Genomic DNA, 12,186 nt, shown 5'->3' on the forward strand with positions numbered 1-12,186 from the left:
CGGGGTTCCTGGGGGTGGGCTTACCGATCAGGGGCGTGGTCAGAGGTTCAGGAGCAGTCAGGGCTCCTCGGGGTGGAGTCAGGGCTGGGAACGGGCTCAGGAGGTGGGCCCAGGGCTTTTGGGGGTGGGGTTACCGAGCAGGGGCGCGGTTAGGGCTTCAGGAGCAGTCAGGACTCTTGGGGGCCGAGTCAGGGCTGGGGACGAGCCCAGGGGGCGGACCCAGGGCTTCTGGGGGTGGGGTTATGGTGCAGGGGGCATGATCAGAGCTTCATGGGCTAGTCCAGGGTATTGGCCTAGGGTTCCCAGGGGCGGTGATCACGGTGCGGGAGCCTGGTCAGGGTTTCAGGGTAGTCAGGGCTTCTGGGAGGTGAGTCAGGGCATGGGGATGGGCTGAGAAGTCGGGATTAGTGCTCCTAGGGTTGCGGTTACAGCACAGGGGCTCCGTCAAGGCTTCAATAGCCGGATTATGGATAGGAGCAGTCCCAGAAGGTGGGATCAGGGCTCCTGGGGCGCACTCAGGGCTCTGGGGTGGGCTCTGGAGGTGATACTGGTGCCATCGCTGTGCAAAGCCACGGTCAGGGGTTCAACAGGGGAGTCTAGGCTCATAGCGGTAGGATCGGGTCCTTTGGCGTGGATTAAAGCTCAGCGGGTGGAGTTATTGCTGGGAGCAAAGATCGGGTCACTTGTCTGCACAGACTGATGCTCAAAGAGTCCTGCACCGAGTCAGTCCTATCCTCTCCCAGCCTTACCCACAGTCACACCCAGCCACAAGCCCATTCACACCAAAACACCATTATATAGTCCTGTGAGGTGAGTTCCTTGGGGATGGGAGAGGGGGATCTCAGGACTGAAGACCGAGGAAGTAGGCACAGATTCCCAGCAATGGATTATTCCCCAGGAAGCACAATCTCCTGCACCCTCGGCTTCCCCTGTCCCGACATCATCATTACACTGTTGTCACTCCACCAGATATTCAGAGGCACAAACTGTCAGTGTCTCACAGGTACAACCACACACCCAGGCACACTGCCACACACAATTCAGGGGGACAGCCATGGGGGGCGGATCACATGGTACCATCTCACAGCCAGCTTTGCAGTCACGAGCAGGAGGACACTGAATCACGCCCGAACATTAACAAACACTGTGCCCCCAAGCACAGTCACACATGCATACTCAGATACCTGTGGCACCAAGGATGAGGTACCCCAGGAACCAGCCCCAGGGGTTTCCTGCTGTGGTCATCACGTCAGCACCTGGGGATGAGGACTGAGACTTAGCCCTATCTGGGGGTCTTCAGTCCAAGTCTCTCCATCCCTCTCTTTCTCCCTCCCTTTCTTCCCCCTGGGATGTTATTAGGTAGGCTAGAGTCTAGACCATCTACCCCCACTCCCATCCATGGACCCAGAACCTAGAGATACAGATTTAGAGACCGAAAGAGAAAAAGAGAGGGAGAGATGGGAAAAGAGAGAGAGAGAGAACTGGGTAGAAAGGAAAGTTTAGAGAGAGCATCTAGCCATCTCCGAGTGGGGAGAGATGGTGTCTAGCCATCCATGAACAAGCACAGAGGGAAGACGCAGAGAATCAGAGCTGGAGAGACAGTGTTTGAGAGATACCCTCAGAGACAGTCTGAGAGTTAGACACGGAGATAGAGATTCAGAGAGACAGAGAGGCTGAGGGAGACCCAGAGAGAGAGAGAGAAAAAGATAGACTCCTAACTAGAGACAGTGAGGGATCTATCTGGAGAGATGTAGAGATAGGAGGCACAGAGGCTGAGAATCCAGCGACATGGAGCTGTAGGGAGACTCGGATCACAAAGACTGCAGGCTTTTAGTGGGGAACCACCAGGCCTCTTACCTGGCCACCTCTGGGTTCCTGGATTCCGCTGCTGGGCTGAGCTCCAGCCTGCTGCCTCCCGCAGGGGCCTCCTTGGGGCTTATAAGCATCCTCAGTCTGGGCTGGCCTGCCCCCCAGGGGATGCATTCCAGGGGTCAGGTGCTGTGAGCTTCCAGCTCAACTCTCTCAGGCTGCCTCAGCTCTGACCAGGCAGTGGCTGGGGGCCCAGATGGGGCTGGTGGTAGGGGCCAGGGGCCCGGGGCCCGGGGCCCAGGGAGGAGACCCCTGCCCAGATCCTAGACTCCACTCTCTCTTTTCTTTCTCTCTCTCTCATTCTATCTCTTTTCATGTTCTTATTCTCTCTCATGAGATACTTCTCTCTCACCTGTATCTCTCATTGTCTCTTTCTCTTATTTCTTTCTCTCATTCTTTCTCCCTTGTGTTTTCTTTCATTTCCTCTCATTCTTTTCTGTTCTCTCTCATGTTCTTTCTCTTTCTAAATTAAATCTCTCTCTCTCCCCTCCTTTATCCCTCTCTTGCTGTGCTTCTCCAGCAAATTACCCCAGGTTCGAATCCAGCCTACATCACACACTACTTTTGGAACCTTGGGCAAGTGACTGCACCCCTGTGAGCCTGTTTTCCAACCATAAAACTAGAGTGACCATTATGCCCCATTTCCCAGGTGGATTCAAAGAGGTCATTCAGGGAAAGGCACACGGTGCCAGGTGCATCATAGGCTTGCGGTGAGTGGGAGAAGTAAAAAGCCTTCGCTCAGTGAAAAGCAGCTGAGCGCCTACCGCACTCTGAGCTCTGCCGCAGGTGCTGGGGCCACAGGAGGAACCATCAAAGCCCTCGCCACTGGCGATCGCGTCCTACGGGGCGGCACAGACAATAAAGGAAAACTGCAGGGACCGGCATATAAGGTGGTGAGTCTTTATGCTGTGTCGGGGAGTCTCAGAGAAGGGGAACATTTAAGCTGAGAACCCAGTGGAGAGGAGGAGGAGGGTCCACGCAGCAGGGGAGGTTGTGGGGTGCACAGAAGAACTTGACTCCAGCCAGAGGAGGGCGGGGCGGGCAGGAGGGCAGACCAGGAACCCGGTAGGCCTGCAGGCCTCTGTCTCTCCTTGGCTGTCTCTGTCTCTCTGTCTGTGGCCCTGTTTACCTATCAGGGTTAAGGAGTTTGGGTTTTACTTAAGTGCAATGGATTTTAAGCACGAGGATGGAGTGACATCATCTTACTTACTTTTTAAAAACTTCCAGGGTGGAGAGTGATGGTGGGGGTGGGGCGGGGGACGGTGGCAACGGCCCAGGTGGGAGGTGACCCGGACAAGGGAGAAGAGAGGTGAATGGACGCGGGGTCCCCTCTGCATGTGGAGTCAAGTTACTGCCTGATGGATGAAAAGTGGGGGGTCAGGAGCAGAGGAGCCAAGGACGGCGTGGAGGCTTGGTCCCTTGGCTTGCGCTCACGGATCTTGTGGAGACGCGTAGGTGCGGGAAGCGGGTAGGGCGTGCGAGGGTGCGGTAGACCGCGGAGGGTGCACGGAGGGGCAGACCGAGGTCAGGACTGCCAAGAAACAGTGGGGACTCATTAGGGGAGAGGTGGCGTTTACAGCCACGAGGCCAGATGAGATCACCAAGGAGTGGGTGGGTGTAGACCGCAGAGCCGGCACGAGTGAGGGGCGGTGCCCGCAGATGACTGCGATGAGACAGGAATGTCTCTGTGTCTCTCCCTCTCTCCTAGGTCTCGTCTCTGTCTCTCTAACATTCATTCTTTCTCCTTCCTTCCTTCTTTCCCGCACACCCCACCCCGTGTCTCTGTCTCTCTTTCTCTGTGGCTCTCTTTTCCTCTGTCTCTCTGGTCCCATCTCTGTCTCTCTCTCCCCCTTGTCTCTGTGTCTCTCACCTGCCAGGCTGGAAACATCTCAAGGGAGACCCTCCCCCAACTCTGTCCTGGGCCTGTGCGCCCCCAAATAACTCTGGGCAGGACAGGACATAGGCTGGGGCCACAGAATAGGAAGCCCTGGCAGGTCTCTGTCTCTCTTTTCCCGTCCCTGTCCCTTTCTCTCTCTGACCCCGTCTCTCTTGCTCTCCCTCTGACCTCTGTCTGTGACCCTCCGATCTCTGTCTGTGTCTCTCTGCCCCTGTGCGTCTCTCTTTCCTCCTGTCTCTGTCTCACCTTGCCTTCTCTCTCTGTCTGTGGCTCCACACCTGCGTCTCTGTCCATCTTTCTCTATGTCTCTCTCTCCTCCCATCTCTGTCTCCCCTTGGCTGTCTCTGTCTCTCTGTCTGTGGCTCTGCACCTGTGTCTCTGTCCAACCTTCTCTGTCTCACCTTTCCTCCTGTCTTCTCTCATGTTGCTCCGTCTTTGTTTTCCATGCGCTTCCAACACTTTTCCCTTTGCTGTCTTCAGTCTGTCTCAACTCAAACGTTACTTCTTCAGAGGCCTTCCCTGAGCCCTTCCCCAGTCTGATTCAGGGTCTTCAGTCCCCTATTTGTTTTTTCATCTTATAGCATCCTACATGCTCCTTTAGAGCATTTGCTACAATGTATACACGTATTATTGTGTGTTTCTTTTTCTTTTTTGTTTGTTTGTTTGAGATGGAGTCTCACTGTGCTACCCAGGCTGGAGTACAGTGGTGCGTGCGATCTCAGCTCACTGCAACCTCCGCCCCCCCCGGGTTCAAGCGATTCTCCTGCCTCAGCCTCCTGAGTAACTGGGATTATAGGTGCCCGCCACCAAGTCTGGCTAATTTCTGTATTTTTAGTAGAGATGGGATTTCACCGTGTTGGCCAGGCTGGTCTCAAACGTCTGACTTCAGGTGATCTGCCCACCTTGGCCTCCCAAAGTGCTGGGATTACAGGTGAGAGCCACCGCACCCGGCTTGTGTGTTTTGTTTTTCTAGTAGCTGTTTCTTTCAGTAGTGTGGGAGCCCCTTGGGGACAGGGCTGGTGTCTGCTGTGTTCACTGATGAAAGCTATTCACTGCAGATGTGTTGAGTGGATGGATAAAGGGAGATACAAAGACAGAGAGACAGACAGAAGAGGGAGAGACAAAGGCTGATAGAGAAAATAACAACAGACAATAATGGTAGCTTACTATTAATTAACCTTTAGAATATGTTAAATTAATTGTAAGGAGGTCAAGAACTTACCATATGTCTGGCCCTCTTTTAAGTATGTTAAATGCAATAACACATGTATTCCTCAAAAAAAATATAAGTAGATGCTGCTACGAACTTTGTTGGACAGATGAGGAAACTGAGGCACAGAGAGGGTAAGTAGTTTACCAAAGTCACAGAAAGACTGAGGCCAAAAGAGAAGAACAGACAGAGGTGGGTAGATGGAGAATAGGAGAGAGCTGGGAACACATTGAGAGATGTGGCCAAAAAGAGAGGAAGACACTGAAAGAGAGACACATTTCAGGAACTAGGAATAATCATCATTTTAAAATAAAATATCAAAACGGGCGTGGTGGCTCATGCCTGCAATCCCAGCACTGTGGGAGGTCGAGGCAGGTGGATCACCTGAGGTCAGGAGTTTGAGACCAGCCTGGCCAACATGGCAAAACCCCGTCTCTACTAAAAATACGAAAATTACCTGGGTGTGGTGGCGGGCCCTTGTAATCCCAGTTACTTTGGAGGCTGAGGCAGGAGAATTAATAGAACCTGGGAGGCAGAGGTTGCAGTGAGCGGAGATCGTGCCATTGCGCTCCAGCCTAGGCAACAAGAGTGAAACTCCAGCTCAGAAAAGAAATAAACAAATAATAATAATAATGATAAAATATCTAACATTTATATATCACCTCTCTTCTAGTTGTCATGGTAATAGTTTTATACAAGTTAACTCGTTTTAATTTTCATAACTCCCTGAAGTACTCATCTTTATTCCCAGTGTGATGAAAGAGGAAATGAAGGCACAGAGAGGTCAAGCTACTTATTGGAAGTCACACAGCAAAGCAGCCATGTGCCTAGGCTGCCTGATCCCAGAGCCCATATCTTGAGCTCTCTGTATGCCACCTGTCTCTGTAAGTCAGGAAACAGAAGCTGAAGCCGAAGGACCGGTGGGCCTTCCTGAAGATACACAGGTCATGGGGGCCCACCCTGGCCCACTGTTTGTCGCCTGAGTCATCTGAGTTCACCCCCACCTGCAGATGAGGTGCAGTCTCAGCCAGAGAAGCCAGGGAGAATTGCTGGGGAGGGGAGGGAATGCGGCCGCAGACGGGGCCACCGGCCCTCCCAGAGAGCCCACTCTTACTGTGTGACTGGAAGAACAAGCCGCTTCTGCCTCCTGTTCCCCTGAGGGCTGGCTGAGCCAGAAGAGGCATGAATCTCTGGCTGCAGTGGAGTTGCTGCACTAAGCCCCTAAGGCAGCCCCTGCGTCTCTGCTGGGGTGCCCAGTGCAGCCCTTAGGGACCTGACCCCTGAGTTTTCCTCGGTAACTTCAGGGAACTCCTGTAGGTTGGTTCTGAACAAACCTCAAGGGTGGAAGGAAGGCATCACCCTTGCTTTTTTTTTTTTTTGAGACGGAGTCTAGCTCTGTCGCACAGGCTGGAGTGTAGTGGCGCGACCTCGGCTCACTGCAACCTCCACCTCCTTGGTTCAAGCAATTCCCCTGCCTCAACCTCCCAAATAGTGGGGATTACAGGCACACGCCACCACGCCCGGCCCATCCTTGCCTTTTATTCAATAACATAAGGCTACCTTGGGGTAGATTATATTACACAAGAAAAGTCTTTTCCTTCCTTAGTATGGACAATGGGACATTCAGTAGGAAGAGAACTCACAGGTCCTAGTGTGAGGGGCTCCTTTTCCTGCTCCTGTTTCGGAAGAGAGAGGCTGGGACTGAGTGGTGCAATCCTGGGGTCCCCTCCAAAAGTGGGGAGGATGGAGAGAGGGACTTTGGGAGAAGGAGAGATGGAGCTCACTCCAGCGTGAGGGAGGTGCGGGGAGGCAGAGAGAACACAGCCCGTTTGCCAGCAAGATGGGAGGATGGCTGTGGGCTGGGGGGACCACTCTGGGGAGGATCTCCCAGCCTCTCTGCAGCAGCAAGTAGAAGAACCCCAGTAAATAATAAAGGAGGGCTGGGCACAGTGGTTCACGCCTGTAATCCCAGCACTTTGGGAGGCTGAGGCAGACGGATCACTTGAGCTCAGGAGTTCGAGGCTAGCCTAGGCAACATAGCAAGACCCCGTCACTACTAAAAATAAAAAGAATTAGCCAGGCATAGTGGGACACACCTGTCGTACCAGCTACCCGAGAGGCTGAGGCAGGAGGAGGATCACTTGAGCCTAGGAGTTCAAGGCTGCAGTGAGCCAAGATCACACCACTGCACTCCAGCCTGTGAGATCAAAAACAGACAAACAAGGCTGGGAGTGGTGGCTCACGCCTGTAACCCCAGCACTTTGGGAGGCCGAGGCATATGGATCACCTGAGGTCAGGAGTTCGAGACCAGCCTGGCCAACATGTCGAAACCCTGTCTCCATTAAAAACACAAAAAATTAGCCAGACGTGGTGGCACACACCTGTAATCTCAGCTACTTGGGAGGCTGAGGCAGGGGAATCACTTAAACCTGGGAGGTGGAGATTGCAGTGAACCGAGATCGTGCCACTGCACTCCAGCCTGGCGACAGAGTGAAACTCTGTCTCTCACATACACACTCACCAAAAAAAGAAAATCACGCCAAAACCCCACAGAAGCCAAAGGAGCAGAAGTTATTATAGTGACCTCATTGACCAAAGGCCTAGGCGTCCCCCATCTTTCTAGCACCAACCAAGCTGAGTCATCAGACATCACTCTATGGAGGGTGGAGGATGGTGGGACCCCAAAGTAGCTGTGACATTTCTTGCCAGGCAGATGGGGATGGGGTAGTGGGCCTGGAGCAGACTGAAATCAATTAAGATCTGATTGTGCAGGCCATCGTGGGCAGGTGTGGTCAAAGGACTGGCTTTTAAATTTTATTTAGGTTTTTGTTTTGTTTTGTTTTGTTTTTTTGAGATGGAGTCTTGCTCTGTCGCCCAGGCTAGAGTGCAGTGGTGTGATCTCAGCTCACTGCAACCTCCACCTGCTGGGTTCAAGAGATTCTCCTGCCTCAGCCTCCCGCGTAGCTGGGATTGCAGGCACATGCCAACCATGCCCGGCTAATATTTTTTGTACTTTTAGTAGAGACAGGGTTTCACCATGTTGGCCAGGCTGATCTCGAACTCCTGGCCTCAAATGATCTGCCCACCTTGGCCTCCCACAGTGCTGGGATTACAGGCATGAGCCACCGTGCCTGGCCTTATTTAGTTTTAATTAATTTAAATGTAAACACTGACACTTGTTGCAGTTATTGGGAGAGTTTTAATTAAGTACGTTTGGAACAACCTGGGTGCATGAATCATCTTTTTCAAGTCTAAACTTTCTGGGCTCTGAATGCAGATCAGAACTCCTGAGCTTAAGTGATGTGCCTGCCTCAGCCTCCCAAAGTGCTGGGATTACAGGCGTGAAGCACTGCACCTGGTGCAGATTTCTTCTTAAATGTTCCCTCCTGACCCCCTGTCTAGAATGGCTCCGCCTTTTTACCCTGATTTTGTTGTGATCAAGTATATAAGTCTGTATTCATTTCCCACTGCTGCTGTAGTAATTGTCACACACTTAGTGGCTTAAAACAAAAGAGATGCGTTCTCTTACAATTCCAGAGGTCATAAGTCCGAAGTGTCTAAAGTGGGCTAAAGTCAAAGTGTCAGTAGAACTGATTCCTTCTGGAGGCTTTAGAGGAGGCTCTGTTTCCCCCTTGTTTGCAGCTTTAAGATGTCACCTGCATGCCTTGGCTGGCGGCCGCATCCTCCATCTTCAAAGCCAACGGTCACATGCATCATCCTGACCTCTGCTTCGTGTACTCACCCTCCTTCTCTGACTGACTCTTCTGTCTCCCTCTTATGGGTGATCAAGGTGATCTTTGTGATCACCTGGAGCCCCCTCAGGTAACCCAGGGTCATCTCTCCATCTCCAGATCCTCCACTTAATCACATCTGCAAAGTCTCTTCTGCCACGTGAGGTCACATATGCACAGGTTCTGGGGATTGGGACATGGATATCCTTGGAGAGGGGGCAGTATTCTGTGTACTCAGAAATTGTGGTGTATTCAGTGATTTGCTCGTTTATTGTGCCTGCCTCTCCTAGACCGTAAGCTCCATGAGGAACAAAACATGACCCTGTCAAGGTCACCATTGTATCCCCAATGCCAAGGACGACGCCTGGCACATAGTAGTTGATCAGTAAACATTCACTGAGGACTGGTCGTGTGCAGTGGCTCACGCCTGTAATCCCAGCACTTTGGGAGGCCGAGTCGGGCAGATCACGAGGTCGGGAGATTGAGACCAGCCTGGCTGACATGGTGAAACCCCATCTCTACTAAAAATACAAAAAATTAGTTGGGTGTGGTGGCGAGTGCCTGTAGTCCCAGCTACTTGGGAGGCTGAGGCAGGAGAATGATGTGAACCCAGGAGGCGGAGCTTGCAGTGAGCTGAGATCACGCCACTGCACTCCAGCCTGGGCGACAGAGCAAGACTCTGTCTCAAAAAACAAAACAAAACAAAACAAGACCATTCACTGAGGACAAATGCTCCAAGGACAGAAAAGTTCATGCTCTTAATGAACAACTTATTTACAGTAACAGAAACCATTTTGACACTGGCATTGCGTTTTACACTGATTAAGAGACAGACTCTGGAAGGCAAACTGTCATAGTTCAAATCTCTGCTCTGCCATTCATGAGCTGGGCAACCTTAGGCAAATTGTACTGTCTCTGTGCCTCAATTTCTCATCTGTGAAATGGAGGTAATTACAGTACTTGTCTCACAGAATGTTAGAAGGATTAAATGAATTAGTACATACAAGGCAGTTAGAACTCTGCCAGGTGCAAAGGAAGTGCTTCAGAAGCGTTAGCTTTCATTGTCATTATTAATATTATTCTGCAAATATCTGAAATGATATTTAACAAAACGTGTTGCAGACCCAAGCATAGGAGATGCGTATGTAGTTCCAAAGAGATTGAAAATCTCAGCAACACTTTGGAAGATTCTTATTGTCTCCACCTTGAGCTCAGCACAAACTCAAGGAGCGAGAAAATACAGTCCAGAGAACTTGTGAAGCCTGAAACAATGAGACAGGTCTTGGATTTTTTAGAAAGTTTATTTTGCCAAGGTTGATGACGTGCACCCGTGACACAGCCTCAGGAGGTTCTGACGACGTGTTCCCAAGGTCAGCAGAGCACAGTTTGGTTTTGTACATTTTAGGAAGACGTGAGACGTCAATCAACATATGTAAAATGAACATTGGTTTGGTCTGGAAAGGTGGGACAACTCGAGTGGGGAGGGGCCTTCCAGGTCAAAGGTAGATAAGAGACAAATGGTTGCATTCTTTTGAGTTTCTGATTAGCCTCTCCAAAGGAGGCAATCGGAAATGCATTTATTTATTATTATTATTATTGGAGACGGAAACTTGCTCTGTCAACCAGGCTGGAGTGCAGTGGCATGATCTCGGCTTACTGCAACTTCCACCTCCCAGGTTCAAGCGATTCTCCTGCCTCAGCCTCCTGAGTAGCTGGGACTACAGGCGCCTGCCACCACGTCCGGCTAATTTTTTTTTTATTTTTAGTAGAGACAGGGTTTCACCATATTAGCCGGGATGGTCTCGATCTCCTGACCTCATGATCTGCCCGCCTTGGCCTCCCAAAGTGCTGGGATTACAGGCGTGAGCCCCCGCGCCCCGGCCAGATATGCATTTATCTCAGTGAGTAGAGAGTGGATTTGAATAGAATGGGAATCTGGCTGGCTCTAAGCAGTTCCCAGTTGGACTTTTCCCTTTAGCTTAGTCATTTTGGGGGCCCCAAGATTTGTTTTTCTTTCAAAACTCATTTCAAAACAGCCTGGGCCAGGCACGGTGGCTCAAGCCTGTAATCCCAGCACTTTGGGAGGCCGAGACGGGCGGATCACGAGGTCAGGAGATCGAGACCATCCTGGCTAACACGGTGAAACCCCGTCTCTAATAAAAAATACAAAAAACTAGCCAGACGAGGTGTTGGGAGCCTGTAGTCCGAGCTACTTGGGAGGCTGAGGCAGGAGAATGGCGTGAACCCGGGAGGCGGAGCTTGCAGTGAGCTGAGATCCGGCCACTGCACTCCAGCCTGGGCGACAGAGCGAGACTCCGTCTCAAAAAAAAAAAAACAAAAAAACAACAACAACAGCAAAAAGCTGAGCCTGGACTTCATTCTCCTAGCTTGACAAATTCAGCTGCCAAATTGCTGATTAAAAGCAGATTTCCTTCTTAAAGAGGAAAGCTGTGGTTTCTTTCTGAAAGGAGAGAACCTTATCATTTTTGTTTCATAAAAGGAAACTTTCATGAACTGCTTCCTGGCTCCTCTGGTTACGAAGTGAAATTCATTGCAGTTTCTTAGGATCTCTGCCCCGGCCACCCACAGAGGGTTCTTGAACAACATGCAGGCTGCAGACACATCTGGCCTGTCTTGTAGAGTTTGGACTTTTTTGTTTGCTTGTTTGTTTGAATGGATTACGAGCATTAAAAGGTTGGGAGATTGCAAGTTTCTCTGGAAAAGGCTACGGTATTAGTCAACATCATGCCTGCATTCCCACGTGGCCATAAGCCAGCATCAGCAGGTGCTGAGTGGCCAGCCCGGGGGCACCCTGCAGTTTTCCTTGGCCCACACACAGTCAGCTTCCCTCATTTATACTTCCTGCCTGGCCCCAGGTGGTGGCTGAGTTTGTGACCTCGGTGGAGAAAAAAGTGGAGGCAGGGATACACAGAGACATGGATATAAAGAGATCAGAGGGAAAGAAAGTCACAAATAACAAAACACCACAACAAAAGTAGTCATCCATCATCCCGATCATCAATGTCTTTGTAAATGTGAACTCATTTAATCTCCTCAACATCCTATGAGGTAGAAACTATTAACTCTGCCAGGTGCAAAGGAAGTGCTTCAGAAGCGTTAGCTTTCATTGTCATTATTAATATTATTCTGCAAATATCTGAAATGGTATTTAACAAAACGTGTTGCAGACCCAAGCATAGGAGATTCGTATGTAGTTCCAAAGAGATTGAAAATCTCAGCAACACTTTGGAAGATTCTCATTGTCTCCACCTTGAGCTCAGCACAAACTCAAGGAGCGAGAAAATACAGTCCAGAGAACTTGTGAATCCTGAAACGATGACAGGTCTCGGATTTTTTAGAAAGTTTATTTTTTATAGATTCTTTGTAGATTTAACAAAAGAGTCACAGAGAAGCTCCGGGGTCGTTTGCAGAAAACTGAGGGGACAGGTGAGAGCGCTGGGCTCTGCGGTCCCCAAGCG

The sequence above is a fragment of the Rhinopithecus roxellana genome, chromosome 12, assembly GCF_007565055.1.
Source record: "Rhinopithecus roxellana isolate Shanxi Qingling chromosome 12, ASM756505v1, whole genome shotgun sequence".
Lineage (NCBI taxonomy): Eukaryota > Metazoa > Chordata > Mammalia > Primates > Cercopithecidae > Rhinopithecus > Rhinopithecus roxellana.